At 42.7% G+C, this 26,818-nt stretch overlaps 1 protein-coding gene across 2 annotated transcripts in view; it reads right to left on the bottom strand.

Annotated features, from left to right (window-relative positions):
* lzts2a (leucine zipper, putative tumor suppressor 2a) overlaps positions 1-26,818 on the bottom strand; it is a 49,625-nt gene that overhangs the window by 18,520 nt on the left and 4,287 nt on the right. Inside the window, exon 2 of one of the 2 annotated variants that reach the window (XM_089012347.1) lies at positions 7,309-7,424. The gene's annotated coding sequence lies outside the window, so the exon portion shown is untranslated. Of the gene's footprint in view, positions 1-3,944; positions 4,160-7,308; positions 7,425-26,818 lie in introns of those variants that run through there. The other variant, XM_089012348.1, reaches the window with a different exon arrangement.

Consider the following 26,818-nt stretch of genomic DNA (forward strand, 5'->3'; position numbering starts at 1 on the left):
CTTAGACTGTCTTCTTTCACCAGAAAAAAAGAGTTAATTCCCAAACTATATGGGTCTGGAGTTAGATGAGCTGAAATAGAGGCAGCTGTGCAAAATACAATAAAATACATTCGTATTGATTTATATAGTGCTTTAATAAAAGCTGAAACTGTAACAAAGAGCTAACATGGACAAAAGGCAACTGATGTCCCCTTGTGGAAGGGAAAACACATTGCCAGTGGTCAGACCAGCGCTTTATCGACACCCCCGCAAGAAACCCGAAAAAATTTCAGAAATGCCGCTTCAAGTCATGCTTTTCAATTCCTGAATAAATTTGGGAATGGCAGTGAATTTGTTAAGCATGTGTTTTGGTGCATTTGAAACACGCATATCAAAATTGAATTGACATTGAAAATTGAAATGGAATATTCACTTTAACTAACTTTTTTTGTAACAGTTGAAAAGTAGTAAATACTCTTTTGTTAATTGTCACCATTATAAAAGAAAAAAACGTTGAAAATCTCCAGTTTAGAAAATTGGCGGGCTCATTTTAATGACTCATATAGTAATTTGCTGTTCGCAATTGAGCTTCTAGATGGCAGCACTTAACACACGCAATCAACAGCGCTACTGCCCAATGGACGGGTCAAACATTACTGTTTTTATGACAGGAGCTGCGGGTCATTTTGCCCCTGGGCTGGAATTTGAACATGTCTGATTTTGAGTGTTCAATAAGGCTGCCATGCCTGTTTTGGAATGCAAGAGAAAAACTGAATACCCAAAGAAGACCAATACAAGAATGTAACTCAACACAGGAAAATGGGAGCCAGGATCAAACCCCCAAACTCTGCACTGTGAGGTTAACGCGCTAACCACTGGACCAGCTAAGTGTTTCACCTGACTCCAAGGTCCTCCAAGGGGAACGGTCACTAAAATGTGGCAAATGCCAAAAATACGTTTGAGATGTTTGGTGTAGGGGTTCACCAATAAGCCCAACAAGGATAAGCGGCCCATTTTTCTTTTTATTACAATGGTTTGATCAACTTCCTCCTTTCTTTTTCTTTTAGTCATGGTCGTTGACGGAGAACAACAGATGGAAAAAACGGTGAAAAAGTCATCTGTTGCAGGCGGTTTTCCCTCCCAAACTTTGCCCCCCCCCCCCCTGCAGCCTCTGACTCAATGCACCGCGGAGGCCCATTGTGTCGGCACAACACGGAGAGCACGCAGCCACCCTCCCACTTTATAGAGCCTGTGATGTGGGAGTGGAAGTGGAGGTGCGCTGTGATCGCTTTACTCATTCGTTGGCTTATCACGTGTACTTTTTTTAACGCGGGCTTTTGTTGTTTTTCCAGAAAAAAAAGTTGCATGGAGGGTATTGCTTATTAAGGCAGTGGTGCTAAACGAGCCACGATTGCATAAGCAGCTACGCCTCAGTTCAACCGCACATGCTTTTGATGTATAATTCATTTGCTCTCATCTAAAAAAATATCCGACATATGCGTCAACGTATTGTGGCGTTTGCTTGGAAAAGAGGAAAAAGATGGAGGAGGAGGAGGAAGGGGGTAGACTGGTTTGGAAAAGTCTCATTCAGCAAATCGCCATCTTCGCTCTCGATCAGGCTTACATGAATACCTGGCTTGTGAGGTTGAAGCTCAATGATAGCTTTGGAAAAAAAGTGGATCTGAGGACAATAAGAACAAGATGAGGAGGAGGAAGGGGGGGGGGGCAGTGAAGTGTTGGGTCCATATATGAGTCATCGCAAAAGGGGAGAAGGGGACAAAAGGATTCCGTGCGACCTGCGGCACACGTTCACTTCACTGGTTTCGCACTCAGAGGGGTGAGGGTGAGGTAAGCTGCCTTCTTCTGATTCAAACCTCATTTGAAAGTTACGTCAGCAACTCAGCACCTGGCCATTTATCATGTTGACGCGGGGCAACGGCGGCAAACTTTAATGACGGCCTTCGCTCACGCGAAAATGTCAACACGTCACCCTGACGACAACAAAGAGTGGAGGGCACGCTCCGGCGTCTATAAACGTATCTGCTGACATGCTAAGATATGTGGCCATGGGGCACGCGAGTACTCTTATTATACGCACAGACGCGCACACACGTGAAGAGAGAAACAATGTGTGTCATCGTGATTCATTCCTGAAAGAAACACAAGTTCTGATAGCGCTCGACTGAAGCAGGTGTTTAGTCTGCACCTTCTCATCTCATCTTCCGACAGCCCAACGCTGTGAGGATAAACTCAACCAGCTATTTCTTTTTTTTTGGGGGGGGGGGACGTGGGGACAACAAACCACTTTGAAACTCGTCACACAGCACACACTCGTCACCATTTAGACCCTCTTATTAAGCCCAAATAAGGTTTGGATGTTCTAGTAGGCTTTTCTTGTCACTTGTTACTGGATTTGATTCTGTTTTTAAGTTAGTTGCAGTCATTTAGTTACACAAATTGAGGATTTATCGACCATCTTAAAAGGAATGTTAAATAGGAGCCAGGATACCCCAGCCCTTTTAAGATGCCACTCATTAAACCAAATTGAAGTTTAAGATGTTCCAGAAGGCTTTTAATTTCAGTTTTGTCAGATTATATGATTATTATTCTACTTATTCTAATTAGTCCAAGTACCATTATTACTATTATTATATTAATAACATTATTATTTTAATATTATTATTACTTTATTAATAACATTATCATCATCATCATACATCATTATTATTATTATTATTATTATCAGTAGTAGTAGTAGTAGTATTGTTATTATGTGGAACTGTCGCAGCTTGGAATTGAAGCGGATTTACGCAGGGAAAGGAAATGTGAGACAATCTCTTTCATCAATGGATGCTACATTGACGCTGTGTTTGCCTTCAACATTTAGTGTCCAGCAGACAAGCACATTTCACCAGGACGTCTTTGATCCACTGGTGAAAAGGAAATTTTGATCCTCTCTTTTATCTAGAACTCCTTCATACAACAAAGGGGGTGCAGAAAGTGCTTAAGAATAAATGACTTTTGTTTTGTGTCACATTTGCTATTTAGTTTTTTTTGTTCTTTTGACTTTGAGATGGCTCCGCGACACTGGCTGCCTTTACAACAGCTCCTGTATTTTGTTTTTCTACTTCTTCCTTTCATAACATTGCTGCTGTGAAATGTAAATTTCTCCATTGCGAGACTAATAAAGGCTAATCCAACCCTATTATTATTGTTGTTGTTACAGTTGATTCTGTTTTACCAGGTCACACTCATCGTGCAAAAGTTATGCAATTGTTTTTCTTGGTCACTTTTTTTCCACACAAGCCCGGTACTTAAACAGGGGCGTGTAAAATTTTGAGAATCACATTAAATTGATCAAATATTTCTGATTATTATTTTTTTTGCATGAAAGATATTTTGCCAGCAACATATAGTGACAGGAATAACAAAAGAAGAAGAAGACGAAGAAGAAGAAGGCAAATAGAAATTAATCTGTGCATTATTTGTCACATTTTTGTTTATAGTGGTATCACATGACACTTTTTTTTTTCATTGTAATGATATTCCTTTTTTCAATAACGGTTGGGAAATGAACACACTCATGTTTGTTTTGTTACCATTACAGGTTCCAAAGCACACTTAACACACACAAAAAAGATGCCCCCAAATGGCAATGTTTTTATCCGTTTTGAGGTCAAAACTCCCCTGAAATGAACATTTTGTTCATGGACATCCAGCTGCCACTTTCACGTTCCAACACTTGATTATTTAATATCAGACATGAGCTGCGAATTAAGCTTCCACTGCTGGCATGCAACTTTAGGTGTTCCGTTCGCTCTCCTGCGTTTTTGAACATCACGTCCACACTCAAGTTTCCTCAAGCAAACTTTTGCCTTGATGGAAATGAGGCCAAAACATCAGGATGCTGACTTTGGGGCTTTCACAAAACACACACACAGACGTTACATGACGCAAACACTCACCCCGATGAGAGCCTGGCATCTCTGCCGCCACTTGGTTCGTTGTTCATTTTCGGGTGAGAAGGAAGTATAAATCAGTCTGGTGGGTTTTATAGTAACGTCTTGCAGACGGCACCGCCCTTGCCTCCGCACCACTTCGACACTTCTTCATCTCCTGACACTTTTCAAAACGGACGCCCCTCTTCCTGTTCCTCTTGGGTCCTCCGCAAGCTTCTCTTTGGGCTCGCTTCTCGCTGGTCGGCTTTAGCGCCGCCTCAACCCCACCTCCCCGCACGCCCACCCCTCAGTGCTCTCGCTCCCTCCCTCGCTTTTGTCTAACACCCCCCTACGCACCCCTCGCCCTGTAAGCTCTCCACATCCCACACCTTCTTCCTCTTGTTTCCATCTTTTAGCTCTCCTCCCACCTTCCAACCCCCCCATCACCCGACCTCCAACTTCTCTTCTCCTTTGTGGACCTACCCCCCCTTCAACCCACCCATGCATATGATTCTATCCTTATCAGTTTTGGGGGAGGCTGTTGACAAAAGCGGTCAACTCCCCACCCCTTCTTCAATTCGCCTTTTCCATCCAATCATCTACTAAAAAAACTACGAGAGTATTTTCTGGTGTACAAGCCTCACCGGAGTATAAGGCGCACCCCCGATGAATAGTGTATTTTCAAACCTTTTCTATGTGTAGGGCGCACTGGACTATAAGGCGACCCTTGAAAAATGTTTTCCAAATATATTACATAAATATATGAGTTTTCAAAATACAAGGCACACCACATTATAAGGCGCTACAGTAGAGCAGCGCTGGGGTTACACAATACTAAGAAAAATGGGATGGGGGAATGGAGTCACTTGCTTCTGACAGTCGTTGCGAGACCTGTTTTGGCTAAATATTACTGCACATATAAGGCACACCAGCGTATAAGGCGCAAGGTCATCTTTTGAAGAAAATCAAGGCTTTTGGGTGCGCCTTATACACGGGAAAATACCGGTAAGTAAGAAATGTTTTGGTTTCCACAAGTCAACTGAACTTGATGAGGAGACTAAATGCTCAAATGTCTTAGCACACAGATGAGCAGGGAAACGAAGCACCCATAGAGGCTTTTTGCAACCTGATCCTCCATCGGGATGCTGAAATGAGGTTGACTCTTGCTAATGCACGTGATTAATGCACCAACTGTTTCAGCGTCGGGCTATTTACAGATCTCACACACACACGCACACACACACACACACACACACACACACACACACACACACACACACACACACACACACACACACACACACACACACACACACACACACACACACACACACACGCACACACACTGCTGAGTCTCGTTGCGTGCCAAAGTGGACGACCAGTAAGAGCTGAGTAATGGTGGACACGAGCAGACATGTATGCGTGTGTCACTGTGTTCTTTTCCCACTGCAACTTTTTACTTAAACTTTACTGGTACTCCCCCGTGAGGCCCTTGGTGGTCAACAAGTGAAAAGATTTCGCTTTAGCTTCCTCCTCCCCCCGCTGCACTTTACTGCCATTAACACCGGTCACCTCGTCTAGAAGAGTAACACAAAAAAGCTTTTGATCCTCGGACGCCCTTGCGTGTTACCGCGCAGAGTGTTACCCGGTTTTTGACCCAAACATTTCTGGGATTTTTTTAATGCTTTGGTTTACAACCGAAAATGGGTTCTTGACCAAACTGAGCGTACCTGAATGCACCACTCGACTCTTCCTTATCAGAATCAGAATCAGAATCAGAATCATCTTTATTGCCAAGTATGTAGAACATACAAGGAATTTGTACACCTACATACATCACTTCCTTCCACTGTGAGACTAATAAAGGCAAATCCAATCCAATCCAATCCAATCCTTGTGTCGCATCTCATTGTGACCAGCGCATTACCCACATGTAATGTTCCATTGTGAGTCGACGTGTTTGTATTTTTTAATCACAATTAAAAAAAGCAGATATTCATTACATTGATTATAATGGGAAATGTTTTGGATTTTGACCAAATCAGTTTTCAAACAGGTTTCTGGAATGGATTATGGCCGAAAACCAAGGTTTCCAGTCCAAGGTGTACAGAGCAGAGGCTACAATAGTTGCTGAATGGATGTTATGCATCCGCTAGAGGGAGCTGTGCTAAAGGAAATACAATACAATACCGATTTATCTATACAGCTATAACAATGTGCTTTGCAGAACATTTAATGTGCTAACTCTAACAAATCTGAACATTGATCCATATATAAAGGCGCATCGAATTATAAGGCGCACCGTTGGAATCTGAGAAAATCAAATGCTTTTGGGTGCCCCTTATAGTGTAAAAAATACAGCACGTAGCAACCAAGGGGGGTGTATTTTATATGTGAGAATGGAGAAAAAAAGAAATTGTTTATTTACCTAAAGTTTTTCTCTCTCAGAGCATTATACCTTGAGCAGACTCTTCAACTTACCGCTCACTACAAAACAGAGACACAGCGGCTCAATGTTCTCGTTCAAAACTGGAGAAACTACTGAACGACCACATGTTGATTTATTTCATTCTTGCGATAGGCCGCCTGCCACCATTAACATTGCGAGATTTCTAGCAAAGTGACAGGCTGTAAATCTAACTCACACCTAGTCCAATTACAGCAATGAATTGTGGGACACAGCTGCTCAGTCCTGGAAGGATTACATGTTTGTGCAATATATAACGGTAATATTGTTGTACGTTTTGAAGTAGGCCACAACTCATGGCCAGAAGCTCACACGCAGACTAAATGGCCACGTTGGGCCAAGCGCACTTATTGTAAGCCGCCCGGCGTCACTCACTAGGCTAGTAGAAGTATGAAAAAAGTGGCTACACTGAGATGTCAACCTCTAGACTAATTTTCACAAATCCAATGGTACTTATGTGACACATTTTTCATTTGTATTATGATCTCGTCACTATAAGCGGTTTCAAATAGTTGAGGGATGGAGACAGCTTGGCCTGGACAAGAAGAAACAAGAAGGACTGTGACCGGGAGAAAGTGGGGAGGGTGATGGTAGGAGGATAGAAAGACAGCTGCAGCCGCGTTGTCGTCCGTCACACGCGTTTATCTCAGCGCACATCTCGCTCAAAAACGCCCACCCACTGCCTCCCTGCCATGATAAAGTCAGGCTACGGTGTTGCAAGGCCTGCAGCAGGTTCAAAACAACAAATAAACTCCGCGGTGAGGAATCATGTTCAAACTGATAATTGGTGCGGAGAGATAATCTGACTTCGTATCAGCCAGGTGCTCAGCTGTGGATCGCTGACCCCTTCAATTTGGCGTCACCCCCTTACTCCGAGCTCCTCGTATTTTGTCCACGGATGCGGTCAAGTGTGTGGGGCTTTACCTCACTCCGATGCTCAAAGTGCTCCTTTTGAAGGTCTGATGGAGACAAAGTAATTACAGACAGACTCATCCCAGGATGCAGCTCATTTCTCGGCCTTCCTCTGGCGAGCCACTCGCCTGCAGACAAACAAAAAGAAGACTTTATTCGGGCAACCTTGACAGTTCTTCACATGCATGGCAACCATTATGTAATTGTAAGCAGTGTCTAGGTGAGGACTGTGAAAGGGGGTAATATTGCCCCCTTCTGGCGATACCTGTATTTTGCAAGAGGATTTTAAAAATATCTGGATTTTTGAGGGGGTTGGAATGCGAGACTAATAAAGGTAAATAAAATCCAATGAACAAAATAAAATACATTCATTGATTTATATAACGCTTTAACAACAGCTGAAGCTGTAACAAAGATCTAACGTGGACAAAAGGCAAACACTGCCCCCTCGTGGAAGGGAAAAACATTGTCAGAGCTCAGACCAGCGCTTTATCGGCACCCCTGCAAGAAAATACAAAACCCAAACTAATTCAGGAATGACGCTCCACGTCACATTTTTCAATTCCCGAATAAATTTGGCAATGGCAGCGAATGAGTCTTTACTTACACATTTTGTAAATAGAGGCATCACTGTACAGCGATAGCCTGTTTATATCGCTGTTCATAGTTCAATCTTTGTTCTTGGCCTCACTGAGCTTAAAGGTGTCCACAATAATCCCAGATGTTCTGGCCCTCCCGAAAAAGGGACATCGGGTGTGACATTTGGGGTTGAAATGAACTCGAAGGTTTGCGATTGCATTTATTGTGATGTCTGAAGTGATGGAATCATCACATGGAATTGATTCTCGGTGACGCAAAACATCACGTAACCTTGTCTCACCTTCTAATGGGAACACCCGCGGGCGCAGATGAGAGCGAGACAATTAATCCTGCCGTTGGGATATGTGACACGGCCGTGGCCGCATACGTCCTCACAGCGGTCACCATACTTAAAGTGAGTATCTGATGACAACTTCTCGCGCTTATCAAGGTTGCGCCGCATCGCAGACACGTACACGGTCGCGCTGACTGTACAAGGTTAGTCCAGGCCTTTAGTGTGTTCCGTCGTTTTGGAGAGTTATGCTGCAGTTGAGGGTTGAAGGAGAAAGTGGGAGCTGTCAATCAAAAAGTCAGGCTGAAACTGTGTCAAGGAGATGGAGAGCGATCGTTACCTCCTCCAAAGAGGTTGTGTGTTTGGCTTCAAGGTCTCTGGGCATAAATTGTACTGGCAACTTTTAATGTTTACTGTTCACCTCCCAGTTTTTTTAATGTGTTTATTACAGTATTACAGTCACACTTTGGTTTTTAACCTTCACGGTTCTCCACCAATTCGTGTTTTGACCAAAAAGTATGTTTTTTTAATGCCTCGGTTTACAACCGAAAATCAGTTCTTGACCAGACTGAGCGCACCGGTCGGCTCCCCTCCGTTTCTTTATACGTCACTCTTTTGTTTCGCGTCTCATTGTGACCGACGCATAATCCTCATGCAGCGTTCTATTGTGAGCAAGTGTGTTTGTATTGTTCAATCACGATAAAAAAATCAAATAAAATACTGTACTGTACGTAAAATAAATCCAATAAAATGCCAGACTTTGATTACAATGCAACATTTTTGGGTTTTCGACCAAATCGTTTTTTTAACAGGTTTTTGGAACAGATTATGGTCGTAAACCAAGGTTTGACTGTAGAGTGACACCTCAGTTTACGAACGCTTTAGCTGACGATCTTTTCGCCTCACGAACATTAAATTCGCAAGCATATAGTCTTGGTTGGTGGACTAGTTTTCGGCGGCTGAACATCAAACCTCATTGTCGAACAGTGCCACGGAGGCTGGCGGACTAGTTTTTGTCACCCCCTTTCTTTGAGTGCAGACGTGGTTTGTTATCGAGTGGAGTACTTTTGCTATTGTGGGATCGAAAAAGACACCACCACATGCTAGTGTTAAACCAAAGAGGATATAAAAGAAATTACGGTCGAGCAGAAGAAGGAGATCATCGAGAAACATGAACGAGGTGTGCGTTTTTGTGACTTAGTGTCCGAGTACCAGTACGCTAAATCGACCATTGCTACGTGTGGCTAAGGCCGTTTCTGTGTTGTCTAAGCAATGGTCTCAGGCAATAGAAGAGGTTGAAAAACTTGTGTTGATTTGGATTAACGAAAAGCAGCTAGCAGGGGACAGTGTGAGTGACGGTATTATTGCAGAGAAAGCACGGCAACTTCACTCGGATAACATCAAGAGGCAACCTGGAAGTTTGTCAACCATCACAAAGGTAAATAAAACGACTTTATTATACAGTACAGTTTATTTCTTTTATTACAATACAATAGTACATTTATAATACATGAAATAAGGTATATTTAGTGTAGTTTTAAGACTTATTTAGTCGAAAATTATGTTTTATGGGGACCGGGGAACGGAATATTCTAATTTTTAATGGTTTCTTATGGGAAATAAATGTTCGTCAGATGACCTTTTCGCCTGACACACACTTTGCTGGGAACAAATTAAGTTCGTGAGCTGAGGTATCACTGTATTACTGTACCATATCTGTGTCCCAATACCGCTTTTCCACTTACAATACGATACCAATATTGCAGCCTAACGGTCCAATACCAATATTAAAACAATACGCTATTAGTAGATATGACAGATAGATGTATTCATTATTGTTATTATGATTTTTGCTGCTTCAATTCCTGACCTTTATTTGTCGGGGTATTAGGTGGCACATGACGCCCGAGCCATCAGAAAAAAACAAATCCAAGGAGAGAACGCAAATGTGATTCTTTGAAAGAGAGAGAATGAGCGGTGAGCTGAGAGTTGGCAAAGTCGCCGAGAAACAAGCTGTAATCGTTGACCTCCAAACGTCCAACATGAGACAAACGGCCGTGATTAATGTTAGCCATTCATCTTGGCGGCAAAGTAAAACGTGTAGGAATCATTGTTTGCAAGTGCCATTCCGACGGAGGCCATCTGCAGATTATATTTCACTCCCGTCTTGTCAGCATCGAGCCAAGAATAAATGGAAGTCAGTCTCTGAGCAGTTTAGGCCAGTAGGGGGCAAAATTCTGACCGCTGAAATCATGGATTGCCGGACCAAAGTTTGTTTTTTCTGGATTTACTCAATCTTTGGTTGTCACAAATTTTATTTAATTGTTTTTGGGCGATTTGGGATCACGACTATGTTAACGCAGACTGACATGGCGGTAAGTGTGAGCCCGGAGGGAAAAAAAATGCATGACAGAGAGGAAATGTTTCTCATCCTTTTACACTCAGTGACTCATTCACAGCCATTCCCAAATTTATTCGGGAATTGAAAAGTGTGACGTGGAGCGCATTCCCAAATTTGTTTGGATTATGTTTTTATTCTTGCGAGGGGTGCCGATTGTCACGTCCGCACGAGGTGTGGAAACAGAGCTCGTCGGACAAAAAAGGGAGCTGGATCCAAAATACTCGATGGAATAGGTTCAAAAGAGGTTTTACTGAAACACGCAGGGGGGGGGAAACAGAAAATAACAGAACTGGACAGCGAAGCAGCAACGACCGAGCGGGACCAACCTTGCATACGGTGAGGTCAAAAATCACACATGAGGAAATACACCGGCGAATACCGAGCCTAACCGGGTGACTTTTATAGTCAGAAGGCACAATCAGTGGGATTGGGATCAGGTGTGCGGGCCCGGAGGAACAGGGAGGGGAGGGGCGCGCACCTGGCGCCAATCAGGATGTGACACCGATAAAGCACTGATCAGACCTCTAGCAATGTTTTTCCCTTCCAGGAGGGGGCAGCATTTCCCTTTTGCCCATGTCAGTGCTTTGTTACAGCTTCATGGTTGTTAAAGCACCATATAAATCAATATGTATGTATTGTACCGTATTGTGTACCCCATTTCAACCTCAGATAACTCCAGACCCATATAACTTAGAATTTAACGGATGAAATCAGAATCAGAATCATCTTTATTGCCAAGTATGTAGAAGAAAAGTCTAAGAAAGAAGAGAGTCTGGGGTTTCTTACTCTGCATTGAATGTTTATGTAGTCCTAAAACTCAATATTCTGTGGGTCCTGCAATTTGAGTGAAAATGACAAAAACCCTGGCAATGGAGTGGACACATTTGTGCACATCGTCTGGCAGTGAATGAGTTAAAACAAATAAAATGAAGATAAAGTGCTATGAGTCTACAACAACGTTAAAATGAGCTTCACCGACTGCACCTGCATCGTAAAGTAAACACGGTCCGTTAATTTAATATGGTCAGCACCGCTTGTTAGAATGACACGTAAAACACTCAACAGGTGGCCGAGGACCCTGTAACTCTTGCCGCAGACGGGCTAATGGTTAACCACACACTCGACACACATTTAACGACTCCAATGTCATATGAGCCCCCCCCCCCCCCCCAGCAAGCACAGGGAGAAACGATTACACAGGAAGCCACAATAACAAATGATATTCAAATGTAATGGGTCCACTATAAAGACCCCCCACCCCCCCCCCCCCCCCACCCCGCTCATCGAAGCAACATTCCTCAACCACAGTTGAGTAAATAACCCTCCCCCAAAACCTCCAGTCAGCCACTGTTTAAGTCCCCCATGACCCGCCCAAAAAAGTGAGTGTGAAAAATCACTCTTAGAATGTGAATGATGTTGCATATCCAGACAGGAGATGACGAATGAGTGTCATGGGTGGGAAATCTGCTAGACGTGGTGCACGGGGGTGGGGGTGGGTGCTTGACAAAAAAATTACCACTCGGAAGAATTAAGAGATTAATACAAACTATCCCATACAAAAGGCGTCTGGAATGTTTCCATTGGCCCTTTTGTGGTTGTCAAAAGCGACTTTTATGCTTCTGCGAGGCAGTTGCGTTTTTATTCGTCTGCCTTCTTATCTTTTGTGTTTTCTCTGTCTGGCATTTTGTTAAGATATTTCCTTTGAACAGACTCCTCCACTCAAAATGCAAATCAAACAGACAGATGAAGTTGCTGGGGGGGGGGTGTTTTACATACACACCTACACGTTTTTGCGACATGGTGGGGACTTCGGAAGGCGGAAGTAGACGCCGAAACATGTCAGGTATTTGAACACCGACAATACACTGTCTGTAAAATTAGAATTAAAATTAGATATCAAGTAGACAGGATGAACTTAATACAACTAGGTACGTAATAGTTTTGCCCCATGAAACCCAATTTCAAAGATTAAAAAAAATATCTATGAAACTCATAAAAATGTGATTTTAGGAGACATTTTTTTGAGGAGGCCGTAAATGCCATGACATGGCTCGTTTATGTAGCATGTTTTGCTAAAGCTAATGCTGATGTTACAATTTTGGAGCGTAGTCGTAGATGTGGATTCAGTTCGGTGCAGTTCGTTCAAATTCAAATGACTTTGAAACACACACATGACCACACACAGTATAGTATTTGTGTGTCGCCTACAGCATCGGTGAGTGCATTTAAATGGAAGGTCGTGGACATTAATTTTTTTGCTACATTACGGAAATGTTTACATTTTTAATTAGATTAAACAAAATTGATGGATGACTCTGAATAAGGAATTTGGATATAGTTGTGAAAAAGTATATTTGGACAATAAATGAAAACACTTTTCCAAATATAATATATCAATACAATATATAACGGTTTTCCACATATAAGGCACACCACATCATAAGGCGCTACAATAGAGCCTGGGGTTACACACTACAACTTCTATGGGGCGAATGCAGTTAGAGGCTGCTGTCAGTAGTTGCAAGACCTGTTGTGGCTTAATAATACTTCACATATAAAGGTCACCTGCGTATAAGGCGCCGGGTCATCTTTTCCCGAAAATCAAGGCTTTTGGGTCAGCCTTATAATCGGAAAATGCGGTAGTTTGAACCCAGAAACGTGAAAATTCCACCCCACCCTGCCAAGTAAAAATGTCTCTGGTAAATTATGATGACTCATAATAATGATTTGACACAAACAAGCCACCTTCAAAGTGTTAGCGAGCACAGCGGCCGCAACCAAGAAACTTCCAAGTTGGCTCAATATCGAGTTAAATATTCCGTCCACTGTTGTGTCGAATGGTTAAACCGGCAGAACAGCAAAATAAACGGTAAAATAAACGGTAAAATAAACGGTAAAATGGGTGTGGAGATTTAAAACTCCTCAGGCAGACATTTACTTTTCATCTGCCCTGTTGTGTTGAAAGCAATTTCCAATGGGTGGTTTTGTCATCATTCACAGCAGACTATAATCATCTCATTATAGATCTTCTGTTTCAGAGATTTCCTGCTTTATGTCATGTTTTCGGATTAATGGACTGTTCTATTTTTTAACCCTTTCTTGCACCCTGTAACCTGATAACATGAATCAGAATCAGGAACCTCTTTATTGGCCAAGTATGTAGAACACACAAGGAAGTTGTCTCCGGTAGAACACGCTGCACTAGTATCATCATAAACAAGATATGACAAATAAGTACGGAAGACACCAAAGTGTCCTTGACAGTTTTAAAAGGCACCTATAAATTAAATGTATTATTATTGATAATAAAGGCTCACCCAATTTAATCGAATTCCTTCATGTAAGTGGTCCTTCTCAGGAACAACGGTGAAACAATGTGCAAAGTATAAAGCAGACAGTGGTTCCAGTGAGTACAGAGCTTGAGCTACAATGATTATAACAAGATGTTGTTCCACTGGGTTGTGCAAAATTGCAAAGAGGCACTATACACTTAGATTTGGGTTACTGTTTAGAGATTTAATGGCAAGAGGGAAGAAGCTGTTTAAATGTCTCCTGGATTTGGTGCGCATGGATTGGTAGCCCATGCCTGAGGGGAAACGCTGGAAAAGGTGATGGGCAGGGTCCAATAGAAGTTTCCACGCTCTTGTCTTGATTCTTGCAGGGTTGATATGGATCCAGATGACATTTTTTCAGTGAATACAAATGTCTTTTTTTGAGGTGGCTGGGGCATTGTTTATCTTTCTCCATGACTACTCGATCACCTCCAAAACTCACACGTAAAATGAGATCCGCATCGTAAGAGGATCCACTTTAACTGCAAAAAACACGCCCACAAAAAATGCAAGCGATGGATCCAAACCATGTTGGAAAATTGGCTTCATTCATTTCAATTGAGCATCCTCAGGTCAGACCATTTGCTCGCTTACTTACTGGCCCAGAAAGTGCGCAGTGCACTAAACCAGACAGCCGCACAATTTTATGCATAATCCAGAGAGTACACCAACAACACATAAAACCTTGCAAGGACTGTCCCGCTACTGTTTTAGTTGCTCACTCATAGCTTGGCCCTTTACACAGACGGGACCTCTCTTGTGTGTTCCAATAACGCACACACTGGAAGTAAAACAGAATGTCATTCATTGGTGCAAATGCATTCGCAGTCGTGCACATGTGTAACACAGTCTGGTTTTCATCACGGATTGTACCACATCACCCTTTCCCCTGAGACTGAAATTTTCCATGCGCTTTGGTGACACTGCTATTAACACGTGTGTGTGTGTGTGTGTGTGTGTGTGTGTGTGTGTGTGTGTGTGTGTGTGTGTGTGTGTGTGTGTGAGATTGGCATTTGTGGCAAAATGTGATTTGATGTGATTCATCTGGAGATGGACGCTGGCAGACGCTGCTGTTGTGTGCGTGTGCGCGTGTGTGTGCGCGTGTGTGTGTGTGTGTGTGTGTGTGTGTGTGTGTGTGTGTGTGTGTGTGTGTGTGTGTGTGTGTGTGTGTGTGTGTGTGCGTGAGTGTGATTGTGTTTAAACTTGCAGATGAGTGGCAAAGGCCGGTGCTCTCTATTTGCGTGACAGGCGTTTTTTTTGTACGCCCTCGGAGTAATCGTGTGTATGTGTGTGCGTGCGCGCGTGTGTGTGTGTGTGTGTGTGTGTGTGTGTGTGTGTGTGTGTGTGTGTGTGTGTGTGTGTGTGTGTGTGTGTGTGTGTGTGTGTGTGTGTGTGTACATGCAAAGCTAATTTAGACTGACACGAGGACTGACTTGGATGCTGAGCTGTGCTGCGCTGGGCCAGGCGGGCTAACCCAGCAGCGGGGATAAACTATAAATAGACTATCTCTTCCAGCCCCAACACCCCCTTATTCACAATTCACCCCTACCCCTTTTCTCCTCCTTACTCCCTATTTTCCTTTTATACTTGATATGCCTACCTTGCTTACAGATTCATTTTTGTACAGTTTATGCTCCACTGGCTTTACAAACACACACGCACGCACACACACACACACACACACACACACACACACACACACACACACACACACACACACACACACACACACACACGCACACTCACACACACACACACTCGCACACACACACAACCACACACACAAAGCATTTTTTCTTCCATCGCTTCAACTCCTCCGACAACAACACAAAAATCTACCAGTAATTGACTCCATTCTCAAATGGTTGACATTGTACTGTAATAGGCTGCAGATGCCCTCAGATGGCAGCGGCCATTAGACGGTGTCAAAGCGATCCCGATTTGGCTGCAGCTCAAAAACAGGGGAGGGGTTCACTGTATTTATGTTTTTGATACAGCTCTGACCCATTTCCAAGGGTATTACAGTATTTTCAGAGCGCCATTTTGGCAGGGTGCCTTTACATCCGATTACTTGATTATTCAATGGTGAGAAGGGACAAGGAGAAGTTGGCTAGTTAAATTGGGGGTATGACGGGGGCTTCGTGTTATGTAAGCGATCCTAACATCGCACAGAAAATGAGACGGCATTATGAGACGCCCGCTGCCCCCCATCCTTCCTCCATTTGGTTTTCACATTCATCGGGTTGATCTGCAACTGCTCCCGGCCCAGCCAACAAATTCTCACATGCGGCGGCCAGCAGAATGTTCCGGGGGAAGCGTTTGCGCTGTCGTGTAAGTGACTGTTTCATCGCGAAGATGCTTACGCACATACAGTATGAAAAGATACCGTGAGCTCTCTTATGCAGAGCACGGATGAAAAAAAAAAAAAAAACAACCAAGCGGAGTGCCCCCTGAACTGTTTGCCAGCCAATTGCAGGGCACACCTAAAACAAACAAGCACAATCACAACCAAGGAATCATTTTGACTGTTCCACTAACCTCGATTGCATGTTTTTGGAATGTGGAAGGAAATCCACACAGGCACGGATGGGGAGGAACATGCACTTGTGGTTGCAGGGCATCTGAAACAAGGCACTACCCGATATTTCATGTTCAATATGAACCTACTGTTCTATCGCTAAATCTATCCAATAAGAGAAGAACGCCTTGGACTCATTCACTGCCAGACGATGTGCAAAAATGTGTCCACTTCAGTGCCGTTTTTTTTTTTTTTGTCATTTTCACTCAAATTGCAGGACCCACAGAATATTGAGTTTTAGGACTACATAAACATTCATTGCAGTGTCAGAAACATTAGACTATCTTCTTTCATCAAAAAAAAAATGTCTGGAGTTATCTGAGCTTGAAATAGGGGATGCTGTACAAAATACACAGGTGTTGGTCATTTTAATCAGTTGAAGTTAAAAGGACTCCCGACACGACCATTAAGTGTTGGGTTATTGTTTGTATCACCCTGTCAGCTTTGGTTCATCTTGTCATATTTTTACTCATGGTTCTGTTGGATACTTTGGACTTTTCTGTTCTCATGACTTTGATATTTTAGATTTTGTTCCTGCTGACTTTATTTTAATATATTTTGTCAAATACACCCTGCTCCTCCCTCCTGCCTGCTTTTTTGTGGTCTACCACCATTACCACCTCGCAAATTGTGACATTTTATATTGTATAAACACAGCTCAATTAGAAGAAACCATTTAACCTATAATAAAAAAATACTATTGGATCTTATGACCTGCATCATCTAATGCAAGGGTTCAAACTCATTTTTTTTGCCACGGGACACATTGTAGTTACGCTTTCCTCTTGGGGGCAATTGTTTAATCCCCTCCATATCCTACTTATCCTGTGACTGAAAATTTATTATTATATTGCATCTAGAGCGCACAACCATGAATAAGTCATTTTCAAATTTGAAGTAAAAAATAATGACTGTTATTGTGGTTTGCATGGGACAATTTGACATTTCAGTTCAGACTTTAGCAAGTTTCATGGAATTTCACAAGTTTGATTTGCTTTCTCAGGCCGAAGAAAATGAATCTTTTTCATTGCCTAATGATCTGCCAATTACAATGGCTAATTACATTACATTAGATAAAGTTTGTGCCAGAACATCAAAACAGAACAAAAAAGTTGATGATTGGCAATAACGTAAGTCTTTTGACACAAGATAGCAACTTCCACCCCAACCCCCGGAGGGTGGTCCATGGTACCAAGGATCCCTTCTTAAGCCTTCACAATCTCAGCAATCCCCCCACTCAGACAGGATGCTCCAATAAACTTTGACCCAGTTCTTACTGAGGATTGTGAGTGAGCGGGGTGACGCCAAAAGAACCCTAACACAGCGAGGGTCCCAAAATGCCAGAAGGAAGCTTGAGCATGCAAAAGAAATCACAGTGTTGGGTCCAGTTCATTGAAAATTCAGCGTATCCCCCGCAGAGGACTTGATTTTCGTTTTCTGCTGATCACAAGACAACCCCCGCTCCTCCAACACAACATCCTCCTCCATTTTTTTTAATCCGTTCCATGCCTCCCGTTTCCAAGAATTCCCACTCGGCAGACGGACGCAATCCTCCATAACCAATTCTCGGTAGGACAATGCAGAGATGATAAAGATGCAAAGGCCCAGAGAAACTTTTATCACTGTAATTGTGAAACCAGAAACCACCTTAATTCAACACGTATCGTTTGGTATGCATTTTGATTGTTAAAATTTGTAAAGGGTGCCAAAATATGGCATTGGTGGGGTACCAGCCAACGTAAGATGGAGCTGCTGCCAGATCATTGAGATCAAAAAGCCTTTCCCCAAACATTTTCAGTCAAGCAGCACCTTCAAACAGCCCCCCCCCCACACACACACAGAGTCTGTCCTCTCCTTCCCCCATCCCAAAGTATAATTTTGCATTTCACCTCATGCGATGTATGCTTACTGTAAAAGCTAGCAGCTGATGAGCAAACCATCTGTAAACGCCTGCGTAGACGTGACTTTGACAGCCGCTTGGCCTGCCTGCCCGATTGACCTGCACTGACTTTGGGCTTTGGATGGAAGCGCGGGAAGATACTGTATTTATCAAGTCACCTCAAAGAGTGAGCATCATGAACGACAAACACATGAATAATTTTTATTAAAAAGTAATTTAACTTTTATTCATTGCCATTGCCGGATTTATTCGGGAATTGAAAATATGACGTGGAGGGCCATTCCCCAATTTGTTCGGGTTTTGTTTTTTTTCGTGCATGAGGGTGCCGATCAAGCGCTGGTCAGACCTCTGGCAATGTTTTATCCCTTCCGCGAGGGGAAGCATTTCCCTTTTTCATTGTTTGTTTACAGCTTCAGCTGTTGTTAAAGTGCTATATACATTGCGTTGCATTGTATTTTGGACAGCACCCTCATTTCCAGCTCATACAACTCCAGATCGATATAATTTAGGAATTGACTCTCTTTATGATGAAATAAAAGAGTCTAATGTTTCTTACGCTGTATTGAATGTTTATGTAGTCCTAAAATTCAATATTCTGTGGGTCCTGCAATTTGAGTGAAAATGACAAAAACCCTGGCACTAGAGTTGCCACATTTTTAAACGTCTGGTATATGTAAGTATAAGTAAAATCACCGTTTCGTGAAAACATAGCTAATCACTTCATAAAACATATTTGACAACCGCCAAATGTAAAAAAAATATATAACTCAACATTTTCTTGGGTGCAGAAGATTGTATGTCCAGACAAAACTTCATTGGCGCCTCCTCCTTCACATCAAGACAACCCCCCAACAGTTTACAAAGCAGTCAGCTGACACAGGAAGAGGGGGCGGCGGGCGACGACGGGGAGGGTCCTGTGCGGATATTGCCAAGGGGTCATCTGGCAGATGCATCCTCCAACTCCCACAACAAGAGGATTTTAAAAAAGTGTCATAGGTGCAAATGGGCTGTCAACAGATATTTTGCTTGCTTATTTTACCTCTTAGGAGCTAACCACCCTTTACAACATAAACTAGGAGTTATCAGAACCCTCCAGCATAGGGCTAAACTAATACCAACTAGCACTGAAGGTAGAGAAAAGGAGTCAAAACATATCAGGAGAGCACTCACTAACTGTGGGTACCCTCAGTGGTCATTCAACAAATGTCAGAAAGAAAGAATAGCGAACGAAACCAATAATTCTCAAGATTCTAAAAGGAGAGGAGTAGCAGTACCGTACATTGCAGGAGTTTCTGAAAAATTACAAAGAGTCCTTTGGCAACATAAAATTCCTACTTATTTCAAACCGATAAACACGTTAAGGCAAAAATTAGTGCATCCAAAAGATAGGCTACCAAATGAAAAACAAAGTAATGTAGTTTATTCCATACATTGTAAGAATGAAAATTGTAAAGAGCAGTACATTGGGGAGACTCAACAAATTCTCAAAAAAAGACTTTATCAACATCGCAGGGATAATACTAGTGGGCCTCAATCGGCAGTACATTTGCACCTAAAAGCTAGCAACCACTCATTTGACGACAATGAGGTTAAAATCTTAGCGAAAGAACATAGATGGTTTGAAAGGGGGGTAAAAGAGGCGATTCTTATAAAACAACAAAATCCTTCATTAAACCGGTCTGGTGGTGTGAGGTTCAATTTGGATCGTTCATACAATAGCCTGCTCAGGCAAAACAGGTTAGGCAACTTTCGCAATGCTGATGAGGGTCGTTATGCTGATGAGGTGATACCGGGGGGTGTGGGTGTAATAGGCCAATCGTTAGTCAGGAATGTAGGAACAATCAGTGGGGCCACAGGGGGGGGTCCCGCGCCCCCCCCAACCTGAGAGTAGGGACCTATCATAGCTGTGTCCGGCGCCACCAGGTCTGGACATTAGGGATATATAAATGGGGCCGATACGACCAGTCAGACTTTAGTTCGCTGACGAAGCCTCTTGGATAGGAGGCGAAACGTCCGAAACCTTCACTTTTGTACAGATGACGGCTGAAGAAACCTTCTCATCGATGGACCACTCCTGTACGACTGAGAGCTTACACAGACGTACCTCTTAGGAGGCTTAGCATTCCCAATAAGCTCATTCTGCTGAATCAGCTCATTTTGTTATTCTTCTTTTTGAATGGAAAGAACATTCCAAGCAAGAAGAGACTGCTGCAGGAGTGATGAGAATTATTTGGAAGAGGTAGGGGGGGCTGTTGGAGCTTAAATATCATTGCTTTGGATTTCTGGCCATGCAGGCCAACAACCAGATAGTCCTTCTCCCTAGCCACAAAGTAGCTAAGTGCAACATTGAGTCCCAGCAACACTTCCATTCAACAAAATATCAGGGAATTATTTGTGATTCCGCTCATTAAAAATCAAACACCGGGCTAAAGAGTAAACATTGTGGCCGTTCAGACGTTTTTTGCTCAGCCAACCACATTTGTGCATACCGTTGTCTTTGAAATCAACAGATAGGGGTCTGGTTCTGTGTTCTTTAATGCCAAGCCAAAGGAGCAGGAAACAATATTGGCCAGTAAATCTGTGCATCGCAAATAATAACATCTGGATCTTCTTGCGATGGGGCCCGAACCAATTCTTCTCATTCATTCATCAACCTTGTCTGGATTGCCTTGAATGTGCATGTGTGTGTGTGTGTGCATGTGTGTGTGCGTGTGTGCGTGTGTGTGTGTGTGTGTGTATGTGTGTGTGTGTGTGTGTGTGTGTGTGTAGATATCTGTGCATGCGTGTGGTCTGCTGTTTCAGCACGGGTCCTTGGGGCCCTCGTACATCAGCCTCCTGACGCTTGGCGACATACGAGACAGTATTAGCTCCCTCCATGCAGTGATGAAGAGGAAGCGTAAGACGGAAGATGAATGAAAGGGACGACCCAGCCATTTCAGCAAAGGCGAAGTTTTGCCCTGTCCTGCGTTGAGCAAAAACGGTTCGACTGGCCCACTAATGATGGACGCTCTGGAGCAGTCGGCACTGCCGATTTACCCGGGTGATGTGCGGCGCGGCAACTCGTGTGCATTACACGATTGTCGAATGATTCCAGCTTTGCTTACACACTGGAGAAGCTTTCGAGCTTGCTAATATACTGTAGCGTTTGATCATGAGGCAGTTTCAGTTTAGGGGCGTCTTTGACCCCTGAGCTGGATTAAAACATAAAATTATAAATTGTGTGATTTATTATAGGAACTGTAGTCAATATATGGCCTTTTGTGCCTTTAGTAATGTTGGTTCTCAAACTTCTTTCTTATGTACACACGACCAATTAAATTAGGGCTGTTTTTTTTTTTGCTGTGCCAAAGATTTTAATGAGAAAAATATGCCATCTCTGAGCTATTGAGCATTCCCACGGATATTAAAAAAAAGTAACTAAGAGTCATGTTGTTATTTTTCCAATCGCCAAGTGACAAGTAAAAAGACGCCTCAGGAGACATTCGACTTGCTTCGAGCTATTGTGCTTCAATCTCTTTATTCGTCACTCTCATCTGAAGTTTACGGAGACAAAATAAAAGGAAATAAGATCAGATATTGCATATTTAAACACCAAAATATTGAACTAAACCACACAATTTTTCAGAAGATGGTTTGCTAGAATAATGCAAGCTTAATTGCTAACAATAGGAAAGACAAACAGTGAAGATGACATTCATAATAATAATAATAATAATACATTTAATTTTAAGCGCCTTTCAAAGCTCTCAAGGACACTTTACAGTCATTTAACTTTTTACGACACATATTTATTTTCCATTTTAGTTAAATAGTTCAGAGTAAAACTACATTAAAAATTAACTGCACTTATTAACGAACACATTCGTGTCTGTTAGCGATTGACACAGGTACGACATCAGAACATGGTCAAGCTTCCAAAAACGGACAAGAGACAGGCAGTATGGCTTGAATTATTCATCTTAAGCTTTCAGGCTTGGAAAACAGTGTGTACAGTCATTTTTTCCCCATTTGAGACAATAAATATTATCGGGCCTTGAAAATTCTGTTTCTTTCCATCTGGCTTTGAGTGAGGCAAAAACATGTAAAATGGAATTTTGTTCATAATAGTGGTCCGCCACATGAATTTTCATCTGCCATGTTTTTCTTTTAATATTACTTGGCAACAACATTTTCCAGTGCAGCAATGCTAAATGTTAAGTCACTCTCGTAGTTGATGAGAAGGTTTCTTCAGCCGTCATCTGTACAAATTTGAAGGTTTCGGACGTTTCGCCTCCTATCCAAGAGGCTTCGTCTGCGAACTAAAGTCTGACTGGTCGTATCAGCCCTATTTATATATCCCTAATGTCCAGCCATGGCGGCGCCGGACACAGCTATGATAGGTCCCTACTCTCAGGTTGGGGGGAGCAGAGGACCACTCCCTGTGGCCCCACTGATTGTTCCTACATTCCTGACTAACGACTGGCCCATTTGCCCCACTCCCACCGGTATCACCTCATCAGCATTACGAATGTTGCCTAACCTGTTTTGCCTAAGCAGGCTATTGTATAAACGATCCAAATTGAACCTCACCCCACCAGACCAGAATTTTGTTGTTTTATAAGAATCGCTTCTTTTACCCCCCTTTCAAACCATCTATGTTCTTTCGCTAAGATTTTAACCTCATTGTCGTCAAATGAGTGGTTGCTAGCTTTTAGGTGTCAATTTACTGCTGATTGAGGCCCACTAGTATTATCCCTGCGATGTTGATAAAGTCTTTTTTTGAGAATTTGTTTCGTCTCCCCAATGTACTGCTCTTTACAATTTTCATTCTTACAATGTATGGAATAAACTACATTACTTTGTTTTTCATTTGGCAGCCTATCTTTTCGATGCACTAATTTTTGCCTTAACGTGTTTATCGGTTTGAAATAAGTAGGAATTTTTTGTTGCCAAATGACTCTTTGTAATTTTTCAGAAACTCCTGCAATGTAAGGTACTGCTACTCCTTTCCTTTTTGTATCTTGAGAATTATTGGTTTCATTCCCTATTCTTTCTTTCTGACATTTGTTGAATAACCACTGAGGGTACCCACAGTTAGTGAGGGCTCGCCTGATATGTTTTGACTCCTTTTCTCTACCTTCAATGCTAGTTGGTATTTGTTTAGCCCTATGCTGGAGGGTTCTGATAACTCCTAGTTTGTGTTGTAAAAGGTGGTTAGAGTCAAAAAGTAAGTATTGGTCAGTGTGCGTAGCCTTCCTAAAGACTTCTGTTTTTAGCGCTCTGTCCTCTTTTATAATTACTTTACAATCCAAGAAGGCGAGTTGGTTCTCTTTAATGTCCTCGCGAGTAAATTTAACGTTGATGTCTACCGAGTTGAGGTGATCTGTGAAGGATTGAATTTCTTGTTTTTTAATTATGACAAAAGTATCGTCCACATATCTAAACCAGTGTCTAGGTTTTGTCCCCGGGAAGGATGTGAGGGCCTGTTTCTCCATCTCTTCCATGTACAAATTAGCCACTATGGGTGAAAGTGGTGAGCCCATAGCACAACCATGAATTTGTTTATAAAATTTCTCCCGAAATTGAAAATACGTAGTATTAAGGCAGATTTCCAATAATTGGCAGATGTGATCCGCTTTAAGTTTGGTTCTTTCATGCAGAGAAACGTCCGCCAGCAGTCTCGTCCTCACCACTGAGACTGCTGCTGGGGTTGGGACAGATGTAAAGAGAGAAGTCACATCGTATGATGCCAAAGTTTCCTCAGGTTCCAATATGAGGTCTTTGATCCTCTCTACAAACCCTGTGGTGTTCTCCACGTGATATTCTGTGTTACCAACCAACGGAGCTAAGATAGTTTTTAAATATTTGGCTACATTGTATGTAGAGGAGTCAATGCTACAAACAATGGGTCTGAGGGGGAACCCTTCTTTATGTATTTTTGGCAGGCCATAGATACATGGCGTGGCCTCTCCCGGGTATAATCTAAAATACATCCGTTTGTCTATATGTTTTCCTTTCTCTAACTTTTGGAGACAGTCTATCATTTCTTTCTTGTATCTATTGGAAGGGTCCCTTTTTAGTTGCTCATAAGTGTTCCGAGACAACACAAGACAGTAATTTAACATATTCGTACGGCCATAAATATTTAATGACCAGATGAGCACAACCCCGCTGAAGCCGCTTCAGATTAAAAACCCTTTGAAAAGCAAAAAAAAAAGGTGAACGTGGCAATGAATAGAAAACAGAAATGCCTGTCGCCATTTTCGTTTTTGATCTCGCATCAATCGATGAATAGGTTTCTTCAGCTGTCATCTGTACTTCTTTGAAGGTGTCGGACATTTTGCTTGTCATCCAAGAGGCTTCGTCAGCGAACTAAAATGTTGCTGGTAGATCTGGCCCTATATATATATATATCCCTACTGTCCAGGGGTGGCGGTGATAGACCTCTGCTATAATAGGTCCCTGCTCTAAGGTCAGGGGTAAGCACAGGACTATTCCCTGAGGCTACACTGATTACCTCTATTGTCTGAGTGATTACGGTCTATGACTGGCCTTATTGCCCCATTTGCCCTGGTATCATCTCATTAGCATAACTAAGCTATTTTTTATAAAACAGCAAAACCCTTCACTAAATAGCCATGGTGGTGTGAGGTTTAATATGGATCGTGCTTACAACACACTTCTTAGATCGTTACCACGTAGGCTTAAGAGGCACCACTCCTATACGAGTGAGAGCTTACACAGACATCTTGCATCAATGTTTAAAATTCAACGTACGCTGTTTTGGTCAGCACCATTTGTCCCGCCTCTAAAAGAGAAAAACAGCAACGCTCCTAATGAAGCATCATCAACTCAACTGCCGGTGAAACGACAGGCGCTTGCTAGTGATTTATGCCAGGTGATAAACACACACTCTCCCATTAGCTTGAGTGACGCCGTGAACCAGAAATGCGTATATGGAGAGAATTAAGACAAAGAATTTGGGAGTGTGGAACAAGCCCCAGAAAGCAGAAAGATGTCACCCATAAAAGCAGGCGGCTACAAATGACAGTTTACATTTGTTGTATCAGTGTGTGTGTGAAAGAGAGAGAGGGAGAGAGACACACACACAGAGGGCCTCTCTCTAAGATGTTCTGACAGCTGTCCACGATGACGTGATGCACAACGTATGACAGCTGAGGCGGATTTAACTGGAGCAGCATAACTGGAACCACCATCGTAGCCAACAACAAAACTTTGCGTAAACACGCAGCGAATCGAGATCATGAAGTTCATTGTGGCATCACAATCGCGATACACAAGCTATGTTTCGCATGAAATAGTCTTGGAATTTGTCATGAGGTGGAGTTTCCTGGCATTCATGATCGATGTTACTAACATTTTAGCTAATGGCCTTATTTATATTACAACAGTGTTCGAGCCACATTGCAAAAAATTAACTGGGTTTGGTTGGAAATGTGCGGGAAAATCCATCCATCCATCCATACTGCCTATCCTCGCAAGAATATAAAGGTGAGCTGGAGCCAAATTGGACAAGAGGTGGTCCACCAGCCAATCACAGGGCACAGATGCAAGATATGGGAAATAGGTCGGGAGAGTGTGGGGGGACCTGGTCGCCATGTTTTACTACTCGTTACGTAACGCCCGCCGCTCCCGAAAGCACAAACAAGCGTCCGTGTGCCGTTTAGCTAATGAGCGCATTATGCAAAAGCTGCCGCGGGGTCCTTAACAGACGCCGCCACCCGACTTGAGAGGAAGGGGTGATGGTTTTGCATCAGCTGTGATTTTGGCTGCCGTCATTCCGTGCGCCCAGCCGAAATAAGTACGCCTGCACGTCATTCAAAGTTAGGCCTAAAGATTGTGATTTCGTTTTTGCATTAAATACAAACATTAAAGGACAACCGACGTCACTTTTTTGTTTTTTAACTGACACCAGAAAAACGTTTTATAGCATCTAAAATACCAAAAACACACAGTATGATATTTTTAGTCAAAGGCAAAACACCAATAAAAATGATTTAAGTGTCCAAAATCTGCAAAAAAATGAGCGCGAATTGGGCATTTTCAGAAAGTCCCGCCCCCAATTCGTGACATCACGCCAAGACGTCTTGCCTAGCTAGTGATTCAAAACAATGGCTTCAGATTCTGAGAATATGATTTCTTGTTACACATCCAGTTATGAATATGATTCAAATAGTTCTGAAGAGCAAAGCATACATGTTTGCAATCAATTAAAGAATGTATTTGGGCCATTTTGAGGCAACATTGGGGGAAAATCTCTCACAAAAAAAAGAGGCACAAAATGGCGACATCCTGTGGCCACCTCCGTTTCCACAGGCTGATAAATTCTCAAATGGCGCTCGGACGCCCTCTGGCGGCTTTTGGGTGCAACACGAGGTCCCCAGACCAAACTACTACAGCAAAATACATTGACGTGATGGAAGGCCAATACGACAATGCG

This window comes from Hippocampus bargibanti, linkage group LG13 (assembly GCF_051943395.1).
Source record: "Hippocampus bargibanti isolate YZ-2025 linkage group LG13, ASM5194339v1, whole genome shotgun sequence".
Taxonomy (NCBI): Eukaryota; Metazoa; Chordata; class Actinopteri; order Syngnathiformes; family Syngnathidae; genus Hippocampus; species Hippocampus bargibanti.